This window comes from Macaca thibetana, chromosome 10 (genome assembly GCF_024542745.1).
Source record: "Macaca thibetana thibetana isolate TM-01 chromosome 10, ASM2454274v1, whole genome shotgun sequence".
NCBI classification, from domain to species: domain Eukaryota; kingdom Metazoa; phylum Chordata; class Mammalia; order Primates; family Cercopithecidae; genus Macaca; species Macaca thibetana.
The window spans coordinates 25414160-25438638 of record NC_065587.1 but is presented as its reverse complement, the minus strand read 5'-3'; the positions used below and the strand labels follow the sequence as shown (position 1 = coordinate 25438638).

Sequence of the window (24479 nt, the reverse complement as noted above, 5' to 3'; positions counted from 1 at the left end):
ACATGCCTGTAATCCCAGCTACTCGGGAGGCTGATGCAGGAGAATCGCTTGAACACGGGAGGTGGAGGTTGCAGTGAGCCGAGACTGTGCCATTGTACTCCAGCCTGGGCAACAAGAGTGAAACTCTGTCTTGAAAAAAAAATCAGATCAGATGTTCTATGTAAAAATACTGTCTATGATTGATACTATCTATTTATAAAACTTTACCTCCCTTTATGTTCCTTTGCCCTCCCCACTATTTATTATTGTCTTGATTATATCTTCTATATGCATTTAGAGGTGTTACAACTTTTGTTTCAATCACCAAACATAATTTAGAAAACTTAGGAGAAGAAAAGTCTATTATATTTACTCATATTTTTGCCTACTGTGTTCTTTCTTCCTTCTTGATGTCCTAGAATTTCTTTTATTGCTTCTTTTCTAGTTAGAAAACGTTGTCTTCTTCTTTCTTCTTTCCTCCTCCTCCTCCTCCTTCTTGTTTGTTTGTTTGTTTTTTGTTTTTCATAAAGAGACAGGGTCTCACTCTATCACCCAGACTGGAGTTAAGTGATGCTATCATAGCTCACTGCAACCTTGAACTCCTGGGCTCAAGTGATCCTTCCACCTCAGCCTCCTGAGTAGCTGGGACTGCAGGCATGTGCCACTATACCTGGCTAATTTATTATTACTATTATTTGTAGAGATGGGGTCTCACTATGTTGTCCAGGATGGTCTTGAACTCCTGAGCTCAAGTTATCCTCCCACCTTGGCCTCCCAAAGTGCTAGGATTATAGGAGCAAGCCATGGCACCCAGCCAGAAAACTTTCTGTAGCTATTCTTTTAGGGTAGATCTAGAACCAAAATTTCCTAGTTTTCCTTTGTCTAAGAATGTCTTGTTGTTTTTTTGTTTGTTTGTTTTGTTTTGTTTTGATTACTAAAGGATATTTTTGCTGAATATAGGATTCTACAGTTCTTTTCTTTCAGTACCTGAAAATTATCTTGCCATTTTTTTCTGGCATCCATGGTTTCTGAATAAAAATCTGCTATCATTTGAATTTTTTTCCCCCTATGGCTAAGATGCCATTTTTCTCTGACTGCTTTAAAAATTTTTCTTTGTCCTTAGTTTTCAGAAGCTTTATTATGATGTATCTTTGGTTTGCTGAGCTTCTTAAGTTTCTTCTTGATGTATTTGGGTAGTTTCAGCATTATTTCTTTGAGTAGTTTTCTAGCCTCTCATTTTTTTTTCTCACCTCCAGGACTCTGTGGACACAAATGTTAGCTATTTTTTATAATCTCATTGGTCCCTGAATGTGTTAGTCCATTCTCACACCGCTATAAAGAGCTGCTCAAGACTGGGTAATTATAAAGAAAAGAGGTTTAATTGACCCAGTTCCACATGCCTGGGGAGGCCTCAGGAAACATACAGTCATGTCAGAAGGCACCTCTTCACAGGGCGACAGGAGAGAGAATGAACACAGGAGGACATGCCAAACACTCATAAAACCATCAGATTGCATGAGAACTCACTCACTATCATGAGAACAGCATGGGGGAAACCACCCCCGTGATCCAATTGCCTCCACCTGGTCTCTCCCTTGACATGTGGGGATTATGGGGATTACAATTCAACATGAGATTTGGGTGGTGACACAAAGCCTAACCATAAGCTTTGTGAGTCTCTGTTTATTGTTTTTTTTTTCACTCTATTTTCTCTCTGTTGTTCAGGTTGAGTCATTTCTATTGTGCTACCCTCCAGTTCATGGATACTTTCCTCTGTTCCCTCTATTCTGCTGTGAGCTGGTCCATTTAGCTTGGTGTTTCAGTAATGGTGTTTTTCAGTTCTAAAATTTCCATCTGTTCCTTCTTTATATGTATTTCGTTTCTGAGCTGTCTTATTTCTTTGCTGAGGATTTCTGTTTTTTTCATTTGTTTCACACGTTTGTAGTTGCTTGTTGAAGCATGTTTATCAAAGTATCTCTACAATCACTGTGAGAGAATTCTCACATTTCTGTCATCTTAGTGTTGACATATATTGTCTTTTTCTTCCACTCAGTTTGAGATCTTCCTGGTTCTTGGTATAAAAAGTGATTGTTGATGAAAACCTGAACATTTTAGTATTATGTTATAAGACCCTGAATCTATGTAAATTTTCTGCCTTGGCTGGCTTTTTCTGACACTACTCTGAAAGAACAGGTGACAGGGGTGCCACCTAGTCACTACCAGAAGGAGGTAGAAGTCCACATTTTTCATCACTGACACTCAAAAGGAGGTGGTTTCTTGTTATTACTGGGTGGGTTTGAGAGTTACAGCTACCTTTGTAGTACCACTGACACCGAGGTGGCTGTGGCCTTATTACCACTGGACAGTGTTGAAAGTTTTGGCTCTTCACTAGGCCTTCTCAGACACCATCCCAACAGATGTGTTGGGCACCTCATTACAGCCTCAAGAGCATGGAATTCCAGGCTCCTCACTTGGTCTTTGATGGTGTAGGTGTAGTTAGGCTACTGACTTTTCTATGTTTGGATGCAACAGAACAGTTATTGTCTAAAAGTCTTCTGTCTTTCTAGGTTACCTCTTTCTTGGTCCTTTGCCTGGAAAAAGCAGGGTTTTGTTAGAGTCTTTTTTTGTCTGCACCCATTGGTGTTTCTGGGTTGCCAGCTTTTTCAGCTTCAACTCTGGGATATATGAAGCCAAAAACAATTTCCCAGAACTCACTACTATGTTGTTCTTCAAGTCCTGAGGTCTCTAGCTAGTCCTGTCTCCATTTCTCAATGTTTTCTTATATTTGTTTACATACAATGTCCAGGGTTTTAGTTGTACTTAGTGGGAAGAAGAGGGAAAAATACATCTGCTTCATCATCCTAGAAGCAGAAGTCTTAGTTTCCATTATTTTAAAATAGAAAAATTATGCCTTTGTTACCCCAAATCCCCAACCAATTTCTTAAAATGTAATTAAAACACAGTAAAATTGCTATATATAAGTGACAAATTCTTATTTATGATGTAAGATACCTAAAGCATCACCACAATATCAATACCATTGTTAGTGAACAGTTGTTTGGGTTCAGTGACTGCCTGAGGCTGGGAGTGGAAGATGAAGTGAATTGCAAAGGGGCACAAGGATATATGAGGGGTGGTGGGTATATTCTTGTGGCAGTGGTTTCCCAGGCATATACATCTATCAAGACTCATTGAATTGCATACTTTATATATTTTTATTTTTATTGTTTGAGACAGGTTCTTGCTCTGTCACCCAGGCTGGTATGCAATGGTGCAATCTTGGCTCACCACAACGTCTGCCTCCCAGGCTCAAGCCATCTTCCCACCTCAGCCCCCAGAGTAGTTGGGACCACAGGCATGTGCCACCACACAAGGCTAACTTTTGTATTTTTTGTAGAGATGGCATCTCACCATGTTGCCCAGGCTGGTCTCAAACTCTTGAGCTCAAGCATTCCGCCCACCTCAGCTTCTCAAAGTGCTGGGATACAAGCGTGGGCCACCGCACCTGGCCTGATTTATATACTTTAAATGGATGCAGGTTATTGCATGTAAATTATATTTCAGTAAAGGTGATAGAAAAGAACATAAATGGTAGTTTTGTTGATATTGACATGGCTTGTCTTTGCAGCTGTAACATAGGAGATTCATGTACCTTTTGTTGACATTGGGCGGACTTTTCAAACTGGGATCGTGATGTTCCACCAATTGTGTTTAGAGTGTAGCATCAAACTTACTCTGTACAGCATTTTGTTTACAACGTTGCATTGAATTTTGGAGATGCAAATGTAATTTTCTCCTATGTTAACATCAACATACACTGAGAGATACATTCGTTTCATGATGTTTGGGTATGAAAATCCACGAGGCATTCTACCAGGAAATGCTAATTAGGAAGACTTTCTGAGGGATATGCATATATGTATGAAAATGTCTATGTCACCATTATTCTAATTTGTTAAATATAAAGTAAAACTGTTGACAATATTTAGCCAAATATTGCATCACGTCTGTTCAAAGTGCAAGCTTTTGATGACTTCATTATGTCTTCTAGTGGAGTTGTGTGTGAACATTTATATATTGAAAAATATATTTTTATTATAAACCTATTTTCTTCTCCTTTGTATCATAGAGAGGGCACTATATTGGTGTTCTATTAAACTGTAGGGTAGGTAGATTATATTTTCTGTGAATTTCATTTCAGAATTCATGACATGATAAATTATTTGTTATAGAAAGATGTTAGGCCTAGTAGTGTTGACACCCCCTGATCAAAACAGACCTGGTGATGTATTTATCCCAAGCTCTAAACCACTACCTTGGCCTAAGCCTCTTAGGCTAACAGTTTAAAATTAAAATTAAATAAACTCATTTTATAGGTCAATAAGTGCATTTTAAAAAGCTAATTAGAGTTGGTATTTCTTTTTCAACTGCGTACATCCTGACTCATAAAATTACAGATTATTGTATGATTATGGATTATTATATTACAATTATACAATTATTGTTTGCCTTCTGTTTCCATGGGCTTTCTTCTTTCACAGTCAAGGCTGTGAGCTCTTTTAGAGCAAAAATTGCATCCTGTCCAGGTCATAGCTTTCCCCATATTGTAACCAGAAGAGTATGTGTTTTGAAGATTTAATTTTATTGATCATCTCTTATGTGTTCAAGGTCTGGGTCACATTCATTTTTAGTATCTGTTGTGCACCCACCTGTGCCGGGGCCATTGCTAGGCACTTTGCCGATACGATCTCCCTGAACACTTCAAACAACTCTTTGCTGTATAGGTATTATTATCTGGTATTGCAGACATGGGAAAGGAGTTCTGAGAAAACACTTGTCCAAGGTGGTACCAGGCAAGGAGCAAAGGCAAGATCAACCCCAGCTGGGGTAGGAGGATCGCTTGAGCCCAGGAGTTCAAGGGTATAATGAGCTATGATCATGCCACTGTACTGCAGCCTGACCCCAGGTCTGTGTGACTGCACAGCCCATGTTAAGTAGCTGTTGTTCTCCGTGTTGCGAACAGTGCTGAGTACAGCATAGTAATGAGGAAGATGGGCAAATATTTTCACCTTTATGAGCCTCAGTTTCTCCATCAGTCTGCAAATGGGGCAATTAGTAGCTTTGCCATGGAGTGGTTGTGAGGATTCAGTGGGAATAGTGTCAATCACTTAGCGTCTGCTTGTGTTTAATCGGCCATAAACAAATGTTCATTTCCTCCCTCTTCCTTCCCATTGGGAAATTTTACTCAACTGTGGTTCAGTAAATAGCCTTGGAGATGTCACTTCTCACTGAGCCCCAGGTATATATAATTGACCTAAAATCATAATCATAGTTTTTAAAAAAACACTCGAACTGCACCCCTTCTCCCCGAACACGCTCCAGGGCATTGCAATGGGGATGAAATTCTGATCTCTAAGTGGATGGTGTTTCCTGATATTTTGTTTGCAAATTTCCTCCGGTTGTTCCTGTCAGACACTAAAGTGCAGTTATGAATTAGTCCATGAGAGACCCTGGAGGAGAAAAGATTCTAGACCCTGCGGAAGAAAGGAAATGATCCTCAACCACCAGCCACTTGGCTCCACCCTGGCTTGACTCTGGTGGTCCAAGGACACAGTGGCCACTATGTATCTCCAGCTACCCCTTATCCCACTCTGCCACCTGTGATAAAAGATGCTGGATAGATTTTAGCAATTCCATGTGCAAATGGATGTAGCATGATTATAGTTGCTCATAGAGTGGCCTCATTGCTGTCTTTTTATAGATGGGCTTAGAGTGAGGTTGATTTTTTATTTTTTATTTTTATTTTTTTTAGAGACAGGGTCTCGCTCGGTTGCCTAGGCTGGAGTACAATAGTATGATCATAGCTGACTGCCACCTCGAATTCCTGGGCTCACGCAACACTCCTGACTCAGCCTCCCAAGTAGCTAGGACTACAGGTGTGTACCACCATGCCCAGCTGATTTTTAAATTTTTGGTAGAGACAGAGTCTCGCTATGTTGCCCAGGCTGGTCTTGAACTCCTGGGCTCAAGCAGTGCCCCTGCCTCAGCCTCCCGAGTAGCTAGGACTGCAGTTGCATGCTGCCATACCCAGCTGATTTTTAAATTTTTGGTAGAGACAGAGTCTCACTATGTTGCCCAGGCTGGTCTTAAACTCCTGGACTCAAACAATCCTCCTACCTTTCCCTCTCAAAGTGCTGCAATTACAGACATCAGCCACCGCATCTGGCTCTAAATTTTTTTTTTTTTAAATAGATTCTCACTCTGTCTCCCAGGCTGGAGTGCAATGGCATGATCTCAACTTACTGCAACCTCTGCCTCCTGGGTTCAAGTAATTCTTCTGCCTCAGCCTCCCAAATAGATAAGATTACAGGTGCCCACCACCATGCCTGGCTAAGTTTTTGTATTTTTAGTAGAAACGAGATTTCACCAAGTTGGCCAAGTTGGTCTTGAACTCCTGACCTCAGGTGATTCACCCGCCTTGGCCTCCCAAAGTGCTAGAATTACAGGTTTGAGCCACTATGCCCAGCCTAGATTTTTTTTTGTAATTAAAGAAGCATATTTGTCCCCAGAAAGAATCCTAAAGCCCTATCAGTCATCCAGACCCAAAAGGCCATATAACTGCCCATTTTGCAACCTTCATTCCAGGATTCCAGTACCCAAAGACATGAATGAGTAACATTAGACAATCATCCCCCCAGCTTTTCTAAAATGAGAATTCAGCAATGAGAGGAGTAGAGATTGTGTTCCAAACATAGGGGTCTCAGCCTTGGCTGCACGTTAGGATCGCCTGGGGAGCTCTGAACAATCCCAGTGCCAGCTCTGCACCCAGCTCATGAGGTCAGATGCTCTGGTTGGGGCCGGGTACCAGTGTGGTCAGGCTCTTTGGGAGTTTCATATGTACAGTAAAATCGAAGAACCACTGCCTGCAAACAAGTGGGTGGCTGGGATGCTCATAGAGTGTCTTCTTAGCTTTGGGGGCCAGACGGACATTTTTTGGAAAAGTCATATAAAAAAATCAAAACTCACATAGACTCCCAATTCTCTTCTCCCTATTCTAAACCACAGTGATTTGTATGAATATTTATTCAAATATTTGCAACTGTATATGCTGAATGTCTGTTGGATTGCAGGTACTGTTCTAAGCACCGCGGATGCAGCAGGAGGGCTAGCAGTCAGGACCCCTGAGCTCATGGATCTGGCTTTGTGGCAAGGGCTAATATGGAAAGCAATTGATGTCAAAATGCATTGTTTACTCTTGAGATGAAGGCAGTGACAAAGGTGTAAAAGAGGATAAGAGAACAGGGGCTGGCTTGGGTAGGAGAGGTGGTGATCAGGGAAGACTTCTCTCAAAAAGAGACTCTGAACTGGGCTCAAAAAGTGAAGGCTGAGGGGTGGGGTGAGGCATCTGGGAAGAGAAAGCCAGATTTTCTGTGGCTCTGTCCTCTCCTGCCATCATCTCACTGCTTGAAACTGGCAACCAAATGATCTGCCTAACACATCCTGATTTCATTTCATAGCCCGTATATGTAAACTTTAGATCACATACTCATCACCTATCATCAAGGTTATATGCTAAATCCTCACCTTTGGTGCTGGGATCAGCTCAGCTCATTGGAATCTCTAAATTGCTGTTTGTAGATACTGTAAAATATTCTTTGTTTTTTTTCTGTCTTGGTTTCCTGTATTTCTGGCCACTGTCCCCGAGCCCTGATGTATCCCTGCATCTGGCTTGTCATTCTGACTCCCTGATATTATCCATCCATCCATCCATCCATCCACCTATCCATATACATATATATCTATATATATGTACACATGCATACATCCTATCATCTACCAATCTATCATCCATCCATCCATCGATCCTCCATCCTTTTGTTCATCCATCCATCCATTCATCCACCCATCCATATACATATATACACACATACATACATCCTCTCATCTACCAATCTATCCTCCATCCATCCATCCATCTATTCACCCATCCATATACATATATATTTACATGGATACATATACCATCTCATCATTATCCATCCATCCATCACCATCTCATCATTATCCATCCATCCATCACCCCTTCCATTAATTCATTCATCTATTCATCTACCCATCCACCCACACATCCTTTCCTTCATTCCACAGATATTTATTGGACACTCACAATGTGCTAAACCCTAAGCCAGAATAAAAGTAGAATCTTGCAGTGCTGTCCTCCAAACAGGACAAGGTGGTCTCCTCACTGTCCATATCTCCATACCTCTGTTCACTTCACTCAGTACCTGGATCATCCTACCTATCCCCTCTGCTTATCTCCTGTCCCTACCCTCTAGAAAGGCCTGACTTAAGGCTGTTGAGCGGAACCCACCTGAACATAGACTCACTAGCTCGCTTGAAGGTGAGCCTGGAGGAGGATGAACGGATCTAGTCCATGCACATCCCATGAGTTTAGCACAGGGAGGTGAGTGTAACAAGAGCCAAATGCTGCAGGAAGAGAAGACAGTCCAGAGTCGGGCTCCATAGTCTTTACTTGAAGGAGTTGGAGGAGTGTTTACAGAGGGGAATGACATGAGGGGTGGGGCATGGAGGGCCAGTTGACACTCCCCAAACAGACAGGATGGGGGCAGTCACTCTAGGCCAGAGGAACCGCATGTGTGAAGGCATGTAAGTGTGAAGCACTGTCTTCAGGGTCGGTGTACGTGCCCAGAATCACGGAGTTTTAAAGGAACAGCTCAGAGACCATTCAGTTCAACCTTCCATTTTATAGATGTGGAAACTAAGATTCAGAGGAGAGTAGTCAATTACCCAGGGATGCATAGCAAATTTTCTCAGAGATACCCTACTCCCTTACCTCCTGCAGAATCATCGTAAACCTTTAAAGTTGATTAAACCTTTAAAGGCCCCAGGTTAGGCCCAGAGGTGCTGACTGTATTAACTCACCAAGACAAGCCTTCAGGGTAAAAACGATTGCTATGTTCATTCTACGTAAGAGAAAACTGAAGCAGAGAGGTTAAGGAATTTGCACTAGGCTACACAGGAAGTGAGTAGTAGAGCTGGGATTCAAACCCAGCCAGAGCCTCCAGAGCCCATCTTCTTCTTCTTTTTTTTTTTCATTAGCCAAATACTAAAGACATTTAAAGAGCCCATGTTCGTAACCACTGCGATGTGCTACCCATCTCACCAGTTAATTTAATGTATTTTTTTTTTTTTTTTTTTGAGACAGTCTCACTGTGTTGCCCAGGCTGGAGTGCAGTGGTGTGAACTGCAACCTCCGCCTCGCAGGTTCAAGTAATTCTCTTGCCTCAGCATCCCAAATAATTGGGATTATAGACACCCACCACCAGGCCAGGCTAATTTTTTTGTATTTTTAGTAGAGACGGGGTTTCGCCATGTTGGCCAGGCTGGCCTCAAACTCCTGACCTCAGGTGATCCAGCTGGCCTCCCAAAGTGCTGGGATTACATGCATGAGCCACCGCACCCAGCCAACTTTTTTTTTTTTTTTTTTAATAGAGATAGGTTCTTGCTCTGTCACCCAGGCTGGAGTATAGTGGTGCCATCATAGGTCACTGCAGCCTCCAAATCCTGGGCTTAAGTGATTCTCCTGCCTCAGCCTCCTGAGTAGCTGTGAACACAGGCATGCACCCCCACACCCAGCTAATTTTTGTAATTCCTTTTGTAGAGATGGGATCTGGCTGTGTTGCCCAGGTTGGTCTTGAACTCTTGGCCTCAAGTGATCCTCTTGCTTCAGCCTCCCAAAGTGCAAGGTGTGAGCCACCAGGACCAGCCAGTTCATTTAACTTTCAATGTATATTGTCCTCATTTTTCTGGATGTTACAGAAGCACAGAGAGGTTAAGTAACTTGCCCAGTGCTGCACAGAAACTAAGTGGTGGAGCTGGGATCCGAACCCAAACTATCTGACTGTACTGACAAAAGATGCATCAAAACCCAAAAGGGCAAGGTATTATGGCCATTACTAGGGGGAAGGGAGAACTTAAGTTTTCCTAATTCCTCCCACACTACCCAAGAAATCCTCCCTCTAGTCTCAGCGTAGCCCTGGGTCACAGAGCACAATCATGTTCTCTTTCTTACTCTTCTCCTATCACTTCATTAATCACTGTTTGAATTCTGCTCTCCTTGAAAGCAGCCGGTCATCTTGGCAATCAAAAATCCTGCCAGCTGGACACAGTTCAAGTTCAATTGCGTCTCCCTGACCGGGCAGAACCCGTCCGTGTTGAAATACTTGGCTGATAACAGCCAAGGGGATGAAGCCAACACAGGAAAATGGATTGCTCACAGATTGGTTTGCTCTGCCTCCAGCTCAGGATAATATATGGGCAGTGACGTAAAACAAATGGAGCCTTGGCTGGGTTACTTCACATCCTTCTTGGGGGCCTCGCTGCTTCTACCATGGGGCCTTGGAGCTGTTACTTCATAACCTGCAGGCCAAAACCCATAAACTGTGTATTCGCAAATTCCTAAAAATATTGCCCAGTGGTCTTGAAAAAATTAATGTCCTGTGACATGTTAGCATAATTTTCATGATTGAGGTGTTGAATATAGATTCTGTATATATTTATTTATATAGAAACCAACCCAGACTGGGGCATAATATTTTTAATTTTTCATGTTTCTGGCAAAACATTGACTGAGTTGCTTTTATTTATTTCACAGTTAGAGAGAAATTTCTTTTCACTGGAGAGATAAATGGGTAAGTTATAAGGGACAAGAGGAGGACAATCTTATAAAATACTCTCTGTACTTTAATAATCCCTGCTTTCATTTCATTTCTTTTTGTATCTGGTGATAATTTTAAGAGTCCAAGTGCTTGAGAATGGGTCCTAAGACCATCACCCAGGCCCCCTTTTCAGAACTCCTGTAGCATATTCAGTCTGGACCCCTTAAAGTTTAAGACTTAAATAAATAGTTACATTCTAAGAGGCAGGGAGGGACGGTGAAAACTTATTCAGCTCAAGTCCTGGAACCTGAGGTTCCACTGAGTGTGGAGAGGATTTTAAAGTAGTTCTGTGGCTGTTAACACTTTTGGGGATTCCTAGTCTCTTGAGAATTTGCTAGATGGTACATGTACACCCTCTCCAGAAAAGTGGACATACAATATAAAAATGGATCCACAATATACAGTATATAATTTTATGTGTATCAATCAGCTATTGCTGTGATTATGCCACATAACAAATCATCCCTGAACTCAATGGCTGACAACAAGCATTTATTTTTCTTGCTCATGCAAGTATAAATTGCTCAGGTGTTTCTGTTTCAGATTGTGGACTGGCCATGCCTGGCTCTAGGCTGTGGGACAGTTCAGCTCTGCTCCACATGTCTGATTCTGGATCCCATGCTGAAGAGGCAGCAGCTATATAAGGCATGTTCTTTTTGTGATGATGGCAGAAGTTTGAGAGACAAGTCACACTATACAAACATGGCTCAAGATTCTATTGTATAACATCTGCTCACATTCAACTGAACGAAGTCAGTCAAATGGTCTAGCTCAAGGCCAGTGGGGCCAGAAAAGAATACACTGCCCCAAAAGGGAGGAAAAAGTGAGTGAACATGTGTTGAACAATACTCCAATTTATTACCAGTAGGTCATGGAATCTTTGAAGCCTGAGTCTCGTGTGGTGATTCTCAAACCTCAGCAAATATGGATATCATCTGGGGAATCTGGTTCAAAATGCAGATCTGAGACTATTCTCCTCCGGAGTATCTGAGTCAATGGATTTGGGTGGGCCTAGGAATCTGCATTTTAAACAGCCACTTCCTGGGGTTATTCTGATACTGATGGCCCAGGGTCCATACTTTGAGAATCACTGGTTTAATGGTTCTCGCATGTGCTGAGGGCTCAGAGAGGTGAGTTCAAATCCCATCTCCACCCTAGCTTTGACCTTAGTAAGTAGCTTTGCTTTTCAGAGCCTCAGTTTTCTCCTCTAAAAAACTGAGTTGGCCAGGCGCGGTGGCTCATGCCTGTAATCCCAGTACTTTGGGAGGCCGAGGCGGGCCGATCACCTGAGGTTGAGAGTTTGAGACCAGCCTGACCAACATGGAGAAACCCTGTCTCTACTAAAAATACAGAATTAGCTGGGCATAGTGATGCATGCCTGTAATCCCAGCTACTCGGGAGGCTGAGACAGGAGAATTGCTTGAACCTGGGAGGCTGAGGTTGTGGTGAGCCAAGATCGTGCCATTGTACTCTAGCCTGGGCAACAAGAGCGAAACTCTGTCTCAAAAAAAACAAACAAATAAATAAAATAAAAAATAAAATAAAAATAAAAAACTGAGTTAACAGTAATACCTCTCTTAGGATTTGTATTAGGGTTCTCCAGAGAGATGTAAACACACACACAGGAAGAACACTTTGCATCCTTCAATCCAGTCAAGTTTTGACACTCAATATTAATCATCACAGGGTTGTAGAGAGGATTCAAAAATGGTGCCGCTAAAGCAAGTAGCATAGTGCTTGGGACAGACGAAACCAATAAAGGGTCGTTTGCTGAAGCTGCTACCTCAGCATCATGTAGTAGCATCATCATCATCTATTGCCATCATCACCATTGCCATTGTCTTCATGACACCATCAATCATCATCACTATTAGCATCATTGGTTTCTTCCAGCTCCAGTAGTCTATGATTCCACACCACCTCACACTGTTCTTTGACCATAAATCTTATTTCCTCAGACAGTTAGACTTCTAGAATTCTTTTCTTGAATCCCCATGGTGGGAAATGTTCTGCTTATGGCGAGGTCCAATGTCCAAGTTTAATTTCACCCACCTCATTGGGCCATGGTGTTCTGGATGCTGCATGGCAAGTCAGAGATGAATTTCCCCCATTCGGAACCAGGTAGACTGCAGTTTCTGAAGGCTTAAAAGATTCAGAGTGGTTTAAGAGCAGGAACCATGGCCGATCATCATTGCATAAGGAAGCAATGAAAGGTAAGTATATACCCTGAAGCTCATAGCTCACACTTTAGTGTTTCCTATATCCTTTTCATTTTCTGACTTCCTCTCTTATCTTGTTCCTTCTCTATTTCTATATTTCTGTATGTTTCCCTTGCTGCTCTTTTTCCTTTCCCTCTACTTCTTTTTCTCTCTCTCTCTTTCTCGTTACCTTTTCTCCCGTCTCTATATCTTCCTTGTTTTTCTGTATGTCCTGCTCTTTTTATACTCTCTGCCCCACCCCCTTCCTCATTCAGTGGAATGTGTGATTCCTGGTACCTAGTGGATGTTTGAGAAATGTATCAGTGAAGGAAGGAGTGAATGAAAGAAAAGCCTTCCTGCATCTGAAATCCAGTTTCCTTTCCTTGCACTCCAGCATGTCTCACTGCTAGACTCCTCTTGGTGAATGCAGTATTGATTAGCTGAGTGAACAGCAACAACATCCCCTTCAAAATCAGCCCAGGATCTGAACCAATCTCTTGCCTTTTAGAAGTGCCATTTACTGGCCGGGTGCGGTGGCTCACGCCTGTAATCCCAGCACTTTGGGAGGTCAAGGTGGGCGAATCATGAGATCAGGAGATTGAGACCATCCTAGCCAACATGGTGAAACCCTGTCTCTACTAAAAATGCACAAAAATTAACTGGGCGTGGTGGTAGGCCCCTGTAGTCCCAGCTACTGGGGAGGCTGAGGCAGGAGAATCACTTGAACCCAGGAGGTGGAGGTTGCAGTGAGCAGAGATGGCGCCACTGCACTCCAGCCTGGCAACAGAGCAAGACTCCGTCTCAAAAAAAAAAGAAAAAGAAAAAAAAGTGCCATTTACTGCCCAGAATAACTGCCCTGCAGCTTGCTTTTCCTCCACATCTGAAATTTGCTTTTCTGAGCCAAGTCTTTGTCCAGATTTTGAATTCCTTTTCCTTTCATCTACATACCTCTTAAAGATGCCATTGCTGAGCTCCCTGGGCCCTGCCAAAGCCTACGCATTCCTCACCTCTTCACTGTCTCCATTGCTTTTGATGGCTGGTTTCTTTACATTTCTAGTCCAGGTGTCGGCAAACTTTTTCTGCAAAGGGCCAGAGAGATAATATTTGGGGCTTTGTGGGCCACTCTGTCTCTATTGTAACTACTCAATTCTGGCTGCATAAAAGCAGCCATAGACAATAAATACATAAGTGAATGAGTGAGTGTGACTGTGTTCCAATAGAACTTTATTTTTACAGAAACAGGTGAGCCCAGTTTGGCTGCTCTAGTCAAGAGGATGGTTTAGACTTGGAGCTAACCCCCAGGTCCACCACTCCTAGCTATGTGACCTTGACCCAGTGCTATGTGACCTTGACCCAGTGCATCTTATATAGAACCTCAGATTCATGACCTGCAAATGGGTTTGGGCCGATCAATGGATGAATGTCTACAGGTCCTTATCATGGAGTCTGGCATATAACTGCCCAGTAACTGCTACTTAGTACCAAAAATTTGACTCTTATTTATCTGACTAATCTTTACAGAACACCTACTGTGTGCAGACTGCATTCCATAGAGATTCAGAAGGCTAGAGCTGGAAGGATTTTGGAGATCTCCTAGTCTAAAGGTTGAAAACTGGCAATGTATTCCTAATCTTTTTTTTTTTTTTGAGATGGGGTCTCGCTCTGTTGCCTAGGCTGAAGTGCAGTGGTGTGATCTCGGCTCACTGCAAGCTCCGCCTTCCAGGTTCATGCCATTCTCCTGCCTCAGCCTCCCCAGTAGCTGGGACTGCAGGCGCCCCCCACCACACCTGGCTAATTTTTTGCATTTTTAGTAGAGATGGGGTTTCACCGTGTTAGCCAGGATGATCTTGATCTCCTGACCTCGTGATCCTCCCGCCTCGGCCTCCCAAAGTGCTGGGATTACAGGCGTGAGCCACCGCGACCGGCCCATTCCTCATCTTATCCAAGGAGGAACTCTTTCTTATTTATCAGCTGTGTGACTCTGGGCCAGTTTCTGAACATCTCTGTGCCTCCGTTTCCTCATTTGTAAAATGGGAATAGGGTCTATCTCAGAGGGTGTTATGAGAAACACGAGTTAATACTTGTAAAGGGTTTAGGATAGTACCTGGAATTATAAGCGCTCAACTGTGTTCACTGTTATTTATTATTTGTGTTATCTGTGTCGATATTGTTAAGTTTTCTCTTACGTGGGGGCATGCACTTCCTGGTTTCCCTAAATTCTTAATCCAGCCTTCTGAAATAGCTTCTTTACCTGCTTTGCCTCTGAAGCCGTTTGATTTTTCCACCCCTGGTTAAGCCCAACCCTCATACTTTATAGACAGGAAATCTGAGACCCAGATCAGAATGAGTGACTCGGCTAAACTCCCACAGTGAGTCAGGGACAAACCCATTTAGATTCCTGGCATTTACTCTCTAACCGTAGGGCACACACAGCTCCTCACAGCCACAAGCCACACACCTTTCAAGTTGAAATCTTCCTCCTTAAATATTTCCACACTTGTTGCCAAGGAGTCGGAGACTGCTTCGCTTTAAAGCACTGTATCCCCTTGGTGAAATGCTGCAGATGGGCCACCAGCTACATTGGCTGGGAGACAATCTATGTGATAGGGATTTCCACCCACATGTACTTAATTTGGCTTATTGAGCTTAATGGCATATACTTTAAGGGGTGGGGAGTCAAGCTACAAGGAAAATCGAGGCTGCTCAATGGCATTCCCAGAAAGGGTCCAGAGAGACCTCTCCAGGAAGAGCCTGACTTAGGACTGAATCATTTCTGCTACAAAGTCACTGAATGTCTGCCGTAGATTAAAAGTCAGTCATGCACGGAGTGAGAAGGTCCTCCTTGCGGTCACGGGAAAACCAATAAGCTCACCTTGATTCAATCTTGAATAAGTGGCAGATGCATGAGCTGCCTTAAAATTACAGGGATCATGAAAAAAAAAATCACTGTTCTGGGCATTCAATTTATTTCAATAAAGGCATGTGGCTTTTGTTCAAAACTTCTTTGATAATGAACCCCATCATTTGTTTCTGCTGGATTGCTATCAAAAAGACTCAGTTGGGAGCTATTTCTTCTTGGTGAAAGAGAAAGAAGGACGGTCTTTGGGGGAGTAAACCATTAATAAACAAAGGTGGTGGTGTGCTTGCATGAAATTGTGTATTTCCCCCCTGAATTAGCTTACATAAAACCTCTCAACGATAGCAGTGTCAATGATGGGAACTAGAGGGCTTACCTGTGACCAAACATGCATGGAAATGTCCTCTGATCAACTCAGGCGTGATACATACATCAAACTGCCTTGCACAGTGGAAAATTTACAATATTATTGACCTTCAATACCCAAAGTAAGCCTCTTAAATTGACATTTGCCAAAGGCCCCAAATAATTTGACTCGAATTTCATGTAATACAAAAGCCACTGGGGGAGTGGAATGGAAAAAGTAGATTCTTGGTCAATTCTGCATTGACAGCATGAACTGGAAAATCTTAAGTACAATTGAGAATATCAGAGAATTTTTGTTCAATAGAGAAGTAAGAACTGGCACTTCTAGTGCTGACACCCCTCTAGCCTCAGGGTACCTTTGAGAGGTGTGACCCAGCTATATTTGTGGTTTCTTGTCATATTTGGCTTTCCAAATTCAGAGAGGCAAGTATGGAGATGGGAAGATATCATGGGTTTTGGATTAAGTCCTGTGTTTGATACCAGCCTCATCTCCTAGTTGCTAGGTGACAATGGGCACAGTAGTGAATCTCTTCGAGCCTCACAGAATTTGTCTGAGGTTTTGAGGGTTAGAAGAGATAGTGTACATGCCAGCCAGGAGCAGTGGCTCATGCCTGTAATCCTAGCGCTTTGGGAGGCCAAGGCGGGCAAATCACGAGGTCAGGAGTTCGACACCAGCCTGGTCAACATAGTGAAACCCCGCCTCTACTAAAAATACAAAAAATTAGCCAGGCGTGGTGGCGGGCAGAGGTTGCAGTGAGCCAAGATCACACCATTGCACTCTTGCCCGGGTGACAGTGCGAGACTCCGTCTCAAAAAAAAAAAAAAAAAGAAAAAAAAGAAAAGAGAGATGGTGTACATTAGGTACCTGGTATTTACTAGGAGCTCAATAAATTTTGGCCCCTTCCAGCAGTGTGCTAGCAAATGTTGAATAACTGGCTTTCAAAAAAAGACTCTGACTTAGCATTGGCTGATTTCTGTGGTGTAAATACTACCATCATGGCCAATTTCAAGCTATTGACATGATGTCACAGCATTTGGAGTTGAGATGATAAGTAGATGGGTGAAACAGAGTCTCTGGGTTCAGAGTCACATAGCCTATTAGTGGCAGAGCTGGGACTGTGCTGTATGCCTCCTCACTCCCAGTCCAGATCACTTATCACATTTTGATGCTCTTGGAACTCGCCATGGGGCTGTCCTTCCTAGCAAAATGGTCACATAGAGTGATTTTTGGGTGATTGCAGAAATTAAGTCCTTCTAGCCAGGCTCTAATAGGTCAGCTTTGCTTTTGATTATACAATTGATCCTTGACCAATGCAAGGGTTGAAAATCTAAGTTGAATCTATGCAGTTGAAAATCTAGGTATACATTTTTAATCCCCAAAATCTTTTTAAAAATTATTTATTTTGATCGGGCGCGGTGGCTCATGCCTGTAATCCCAGCACTTTGGGAGGCCAAGGCGGGTGGATCACAAGGTCAGGAGATCGAGACCATCCTGGCTAACATGGTGAAACCCCATCTCTACTAAAAATACAAAAAATTAGCCGGGCGTGGTGGCAGGCGCCTGTAGTCCCAGATACTTGGGAGGCTGAGGCGGGAGAATGGCGTGAACCCGGGAGGCAGAGCTTGCAGTGAACCAAGATGGTGCCACTGCACTCCAGCCTGGGCGACAGAATGAGACTCTGTCTCGAAAAAAAAAAAAAGAAAATTATTTATTTTATCTAATTTTTTGAGACAGTCTTGCTCTGTTGCCCAGGCTGGAGTGCAATAGTGTGATTATAGCTCACTGCAGCCTCAATCTCCTGCGCTCAAGCAATTCTCCTGCCTCAGCCTCCTGATTAGCTGGGACTACAGGCACATGCCTCTGTGCCTGGCTAATTTTTGTATCTTTTGTAGAGATGGGGTCTTGATTTGTTACCCAGGCTGGTCTCAAACTCCTGGGCTCAAGGGATCCTCCTGCCTCAGCCTCCCAAAGTGCTAGGATTACAGGCATGAGCCACTACGCCTGGCCTGACTCCCCAAAATCTTAATGACTGATAGCCTACTGTTGACTAGAAGCCTTACTAATAACATAAACAGTCAATTAGCATATATTTTGGATACTATTCATATTATATATTTGTATTCTTACGATAATGGAAGCTAGAGACAAGAAAATGTTATTAAAGAAATCATAAGGAAAATAAAATATATTTACTATTTATTAAGTGGAAGTAGATCATCATAAAAGTCTTCATCCTCGTTGTCTTCACGTTAAGTAGGCTGAGGGAGAGGAAGATGAGGAGGGGTTTTTCTTGCTGTCTCAGGGTGTCAGAGACAGAAGAAAATCCACCCATACATGGACCTGCACATTTCAAACCTGTGTTGTTCCGAGGTCAACAGCACATAGAAAGGGGTCACGTGGAAGAACTCCTACATGCGTGTGCAGTGTTGACAATGAGATTGTCTCATTTTCTAGCCTTGTGCATACCCTTCCCCACCTGGATTACTTGTCATCATGGAATGAAGCTTCTTCATTCTAATGTCCTTCAGGCTCTAGACCCCCCGAGGTTGGATAAGCTTCTCTTGTTCTGTAACACAAAGTGTCCTGGGAAAGATGGATAAGCTATGTCCAGTGTTGTTGGCAAACAAACCGTGGGGACCTCACCTTGACGTTGATCCTACATGACCTTTCTGTTCCAGGGGCATTCAGATGATGTTATGGGAGATGTTTTGAAAATCAGTTGCAAAGTCTTGGGGAAAATACCATCCATAAAGAATCCTTTGCTTTATCAACTAACATATCAGTAGATCTATCTATCTACTTATCCATCCATCCATCTATCTTATCTATCCATCCATCTAATCTATTATCTATCAATCATCTGTCTAATCTATCAGTCATCCATCCATCCATCCATCCATCCACCCATCCATCCATCCATCTTATGTATGTATGTATCTAATCTATCAGCTATCTATCTATCCATCCATCCATCTATCTCTATGTATCTATCGGTGTCTATCTTTATCTCACTTGCTAGCTAGCTATTATTCTTTCACATTTCTTCATTTAATCAATCAGGCATTCACTTGGCATGTTCTATGTCCTAGAGGAACTGTGTTCACAGGTTGTGGATTTGAAGAAGGATAGTCTTTAGGAAACATGTTTACATAGAATATAAAAGTATGCTTAATAGTCGGAGAGACCCAGATTCAAATCCCAGCTCTGCTACCTACTTACTGAGTAATCTTGGATAAATTGCTACACTACACCCCACCCCCAGGCCTCTGTTTGCTTATATAGAAAGAAAGTTAGTCCCTACTTTGTGAGACTGCTGTAAAGGTTCAATGACATGGTGAATAGAAAGTACCTGATGTAGGCCTGGCGTGGTGGCTCACCCCTGTAATCCCAGCACTTTGGGAGGATGAGGCGGGTGGATCACCTGAGATCAAGAGTTCAAGACCAGCCTGGCCAACATGGTGAAACCCTGTCTCTACTAAAAATACAAAAAAATAGCTGCGCGTGGTGGCAGGCGCCTATAATCCCAGCTTCTCAGGAGGCTGAGGCAGGAGAATTACTTGAACCTGAGAGGCTGAGGTTGCAGTGAGCTGAGATTATGCCACTGCACTCCAGCCTGGGCAATAAAAGCGAAGCTCCATCTACAAAAAAAAAAAAAAAAGGAAGGTACTGATGTAGAATCTGGTGCATAGTATGTTCACGATAAATCTCAGCTTTGCTTGCTTGCTTGCTTGATTGATTGATTTTGTCTATGCTGCACTAAACTTAGTTTGGGGACGAAATATACAAATACAAATCATACATATATAGCCCTTGTTTTTAGGAGTATACTGTCTTTTGGGAACAACAGATGTGTTTGATAATTAGAAGTGTTTGATAATACCCAGGGAGGTATTTATAAGCACTGTGGGTGTCTAGTGTGCTGGGCCTAAATCAGCCTGAAAATTAAGAGGTATTATCTGTGGATTTTCAAGTCCTTTATCCCATTTAACTCCCTAGAGAACCCTGAGAGGTTGGAAATATTTCCCCATGTCAACAGATGTGGCAACAGAAGGCCCAGAAAAATCAAGGCACAGTGGCCAGCGTTCTCTGCTGCACCTGGAAGGTACCAGACCCCCTGAGGCATCCTTGCTAGTGTACTCCTCATGGGTGAGGCCTAAGCCATGCCCACTGCAGAGTCCAGATACTTCCAGGAAGGTCTGATTATCAGTGAGGCAGTCTGTGTGTGCAGCCAGGAATCTCCGAGTCCAAATGACAGAGGAATAGAAATCTAGCAGGACAGGCTTGGCTCCAATCCCACATCTCAGGGCCAGAGAGCAGAAGAGATTCTGAGTGGAGTGAGATGACCATCTCTGGTCTCTTACTTTGGCCCAGTCCATGGACATGTGTCTGGGGCCCTGGAGGAGCGAGGGCAGCAAAGAAGAATGGGCAATGGGCTCCATGCAGACCTCTGCAACACACTGGAGCCTAAGCCCACTGCTGCAGGACTCATCAACTACAAGGAAGAGGGAGAAGGTGTATGCACCGCCCCCCCAACTCTCCCATGATCTCCATGGAGACCCAAAGATAGAGACTGCAGCACCCAGCAAAGACATGGTACTTGGTAAGGACAGCGGTACCCACCTGTTCCAGAGGGAACATACTAATCGTATTTGTAAACCTGTCTGAGACAGCCCCTGAGATGGGCTTGAATACCCGGCTGTGGAGGAATTATAAGAGCTGAGGTCCTATGGAGCCAAGAGGCAGTCAAGTTGGTATTTATTTATGTATTAATGACTATTAATGGGGCACCTTTTATGCCCACAGACTGCTGAGGCCCGCATTAAGCTGGCACAAGAGTTTGATAAGAGGACAACTAACCCTGTACTTTGAAAACCCAATTCACATTTCGTGAGTATGACTATGTCCTAGGCAGTGGGGATATGAAGGAGAATAACATAATCACCATCTATTGGAGACACCAATGAGAAAACCAGAATTGTAGTTCAACGCAATAAAGGCTATGCTAGTAATACTTGTGATAATCCCTGAACCAACTGATATGGCCAATCATAGGCATGAGATCTCAGCTAGCCCAGTCAGAGTAAATCTCAGAGCTCTGCTGGGAAAAAAAGCTTGTTTTTTTTTCTTCTAGGTGTTGGAGTGTGGATATGAGTCATGGAACTCTGGGGCTATGTTGCTGCCAGGTAAGAAGCTGTTCTAGGAAGGACAAAATCAATGGACATAGAAAGGCAGGCTGGAGGAGAATGGAAAGCGAGCTGAGCCTTCCTGATAGAGTAAACCTCTGGATTAAACTATGCCTGAAGCCCACATTCCTGTTTGACTTTTCATTTATATAAGCTGTATTACTCAGGGTTCTCCAAAGAAACAGAAATAAGCAGAAATACATATATTTCTATATAGAGAGATATATAGAGATTTATTATGAGCGATTGGTTTATGTGACTATGGAGACTGAGATGTCCCATGCTTTGCTGTCTGCAAGCTGGAGGCCCAGGAAAGCTGGTGGTGTAGTTCCAATCCAAAATTGAAGGCCCCAAAACCAGGGGTGCCAATGGTGTAAGTCCCACTTTGAGTCCAAAGGCTTGAGAGCCAGAAAAACTGATGTTCAAGGGCAGAAGAAGACAGATGTCCCAGCTCAAGCAGAGAGAATATTCTCCCTTTCTCTGCCTTTTTGGTCTGTTCAGGCCCTCAATGGATTGAGGGTGGATTGCTGAGGGTGGATCTTCTTTACTCAGTTGACTGATTCAAATGCTAATCTCTTCCAGCAACACCCTCACAGACACACCAGAAATAATGTTTTACCAGCTATCTGTGTATCCCTTAGCCCAGTGAAACTGACACATACAATTAACTATCACATAAGCTAATATTCTTTATTGTTTAAGGCTGTTAGAAATGGGTTTGCCACAACTTGCAATTGACGGCATCTTACGACACAGTAAAGACAGAGTGCAAGATTCAGGTCCTTAAAGGCTATAAAATGCCTTGGGTACTCATTTAACAGATTACAACTCTTTCCTCAAAGTCATGGGGGACTTCTTGAAGCAAAGGGTGAGGTAAATTATTAGGTTCTTATATTTTAAATGTCTTACTGGCTCCAACGTGGAACGTGGATTGAAGTAGGGCAATAGTGAACAAGAGGGGCAATATTTGACTCGGGAAGTTTAACAGTTGCCCAAGTAATGAGTGTAATATGCTATCCTGGATGAAACCATGGGACAGAAAAAGAACATTAGGTAACAACTAAAGAAATCTGAATAAAGTACAGACTGTAGTTAATAACCGTCTTAGTTCATTTTGTGTTGCTATAACACAATACCACAGATTGGGTAATTTATAAAGAAAAGAAATGTATTTGGCTCATGGTTCTGCAGGCTGGAAAGTCCAAGAGCATGGCACCGGTATCTGGCAAGGACCTTTGTGCTGTGTCATCCCATGGCAAAAGGTGGAAGAGTAAGCAAGCATGTGAGGAAAAGGAAATCAGGCCGAACTCATCTTTTTATCAGGAGTCCACTTCTGCAATAGATAACCTACTTCCCCCATGACAGCATTAATCCATTCATGAAGACAAAGTCCTCATGATCAAATCACCTCTTAATTGTCCCACCTCTTAATACCATCACAATGGCAATTAAATTTTGACATGAGTTTTTTGGAGGTGACCTCCAAACCATAGCAGTAATGATGTATCAATATTAGTTCATTCATTGTGAATAATGTGTCATATCATATGAATGTAAGATGTTAACAATAGGGGAAACTGGGTGTGTGGTTTGTTGGAGCACTCTGCACTACCTTTGCAATTTTTCAGTAAATCTAAGACTATTCTAAAACAAAAAAGGTTATTTTAAATTACCTTTAAAAAGCAGGTAAAAATGTTTTGGTTTCAATGTGTTTATGCTTTCACGTCTATTCCTTTATTGATCTGCAAGTATGTATTGAGTACCTCCTCTATGCCAGGCTCTGGGCTGAGTCCCGGGAATGAGCTAATATCTTGCTTAGGCTCAGGAAGACATTAATGATTTTATCTTCTATCTTGTTCACATGACTATGAGGTCCACAAGTCAATGGCCCAGAACTCTGGCTGGAGTCCCTGTCCCAGCCTTGCCAGTGACTGTTAACTATGACTTCACCTCTCTTGGCCTCTATTTCCTCCTATGTCATTTACAAAGACTTGTGCCTGCTTCGCCTACATCAGTCATAAATCATGAGGCTGAAAGGGGCACCAGAACATAAAATCAGGCCATGGCTTGAATGGACTTTAATGTCTATCCAGGCCAACCACTGTTTGAGGCACAGGGAAACTGAGGCCCAGAGAGGGCAAGTGACTGGCACAAGGTCACACAGATAAAATCAGAAATCAGACCTTCTCGTGCTTTCCACTATAGAAGGCTGGAAGGGTCCTGGAAAGTTTAAAAGCTTATGCAGGTAAATGCAAAGACAAATTTCTGTTTTTAAGAGTTCCAAAATTGCTAATTCAGATACTTTGGGTTTGTATCTTCGGCAAATTCAGGTAGGTTTTGGCCATCAACTGAAATTTGAATCTAAAAGGCAATGGGTTCTCAGAATATGGGTTCTCAGTCTGCCTACCTCTCTTTCTGCATACTTTTTTTTTTTTTTTGAGATGGAGTCTCGCAGAGTTGCCAGGCAGGAGTGCAGTGGCATGATCTCAGCTCACTGCAACCTCTGCCTCCCGGCTTCAAGCGATTCTCCTGCCTCAGCCTCCTGAGTAGCTGGGACTACAGGCATGGGCCACCATGCCCAGCTAATTTTTGTATTTTTAGTAGTGACAGGGTTTCACCATGTTGGCCAGGATTGTCTGTATATCCTGACCGCGTGATCCACCCGCCTCAGCCTCCCAAAGTGCTGGGATTACAGGCATGAGCCATTGCACCTGGCCCTGCATATCTTTTCATTTATTCATTCATTTATATTTAACTTCATGTTTTGAGCCTAGTTTCACCCTACTCTGTATGATCTGGCCAAGTTAGTAATTTCTTCTTGTAGGGAGAGAGCAATACTGTCAGTAGCATCTCTCCCTCCCTGTCTCACCATGCTCCCATTTCTGGAAATCCTAATAGTCTTCAATAGTAGGGCTGGGGGAAGAGAGATGACAACAGGTAGCCAAAGGACCGGCATTGCCTGGCTCAGGGATCCCCAAGGCTGGCCTGTGGCCACTTGGCAGCACAGGTTAGTGATTATGTCCAGAGAGCTTAGATGCAAACTCTGTGGCACAAATTCCAGCATTTCCCAGCAACAAAACATCAGGCAAGTTATTCACCCTGTACTTCTGTTTCCTCATCTGTAAAACAGGGACCACCCTTACCTCATGGGAGCAC

At 43.0% G+C, this 24479-nt stretch overlaps 1 long non-coding RNA gene across 3 annotated transcripts in view; it reads left to right on the top strand.

The window, feature by feature from the left end:
• Window positions 1-20144: 20144 nt before the first annotated feature.
• LOC126929569 (uncharacterized) overlaps window positions 20145-24479 on the top strand; it is a 32219-nt gene continuing 27884 nt past the window's right edge. For all 3 annotated transcript variants that reach the window (XR_007717225.1, XR_007717226.1, XR_007717227.1), the window contains exons 1-2: window positions 20145-20242; window positions 20944-21323. This is a non-coding gene — a long non-coding RNA (uncharacterized LOC126929569). The remainder of the gene's footprint in view (window positions 20243-20943; window positions 21324-24479) is intronic.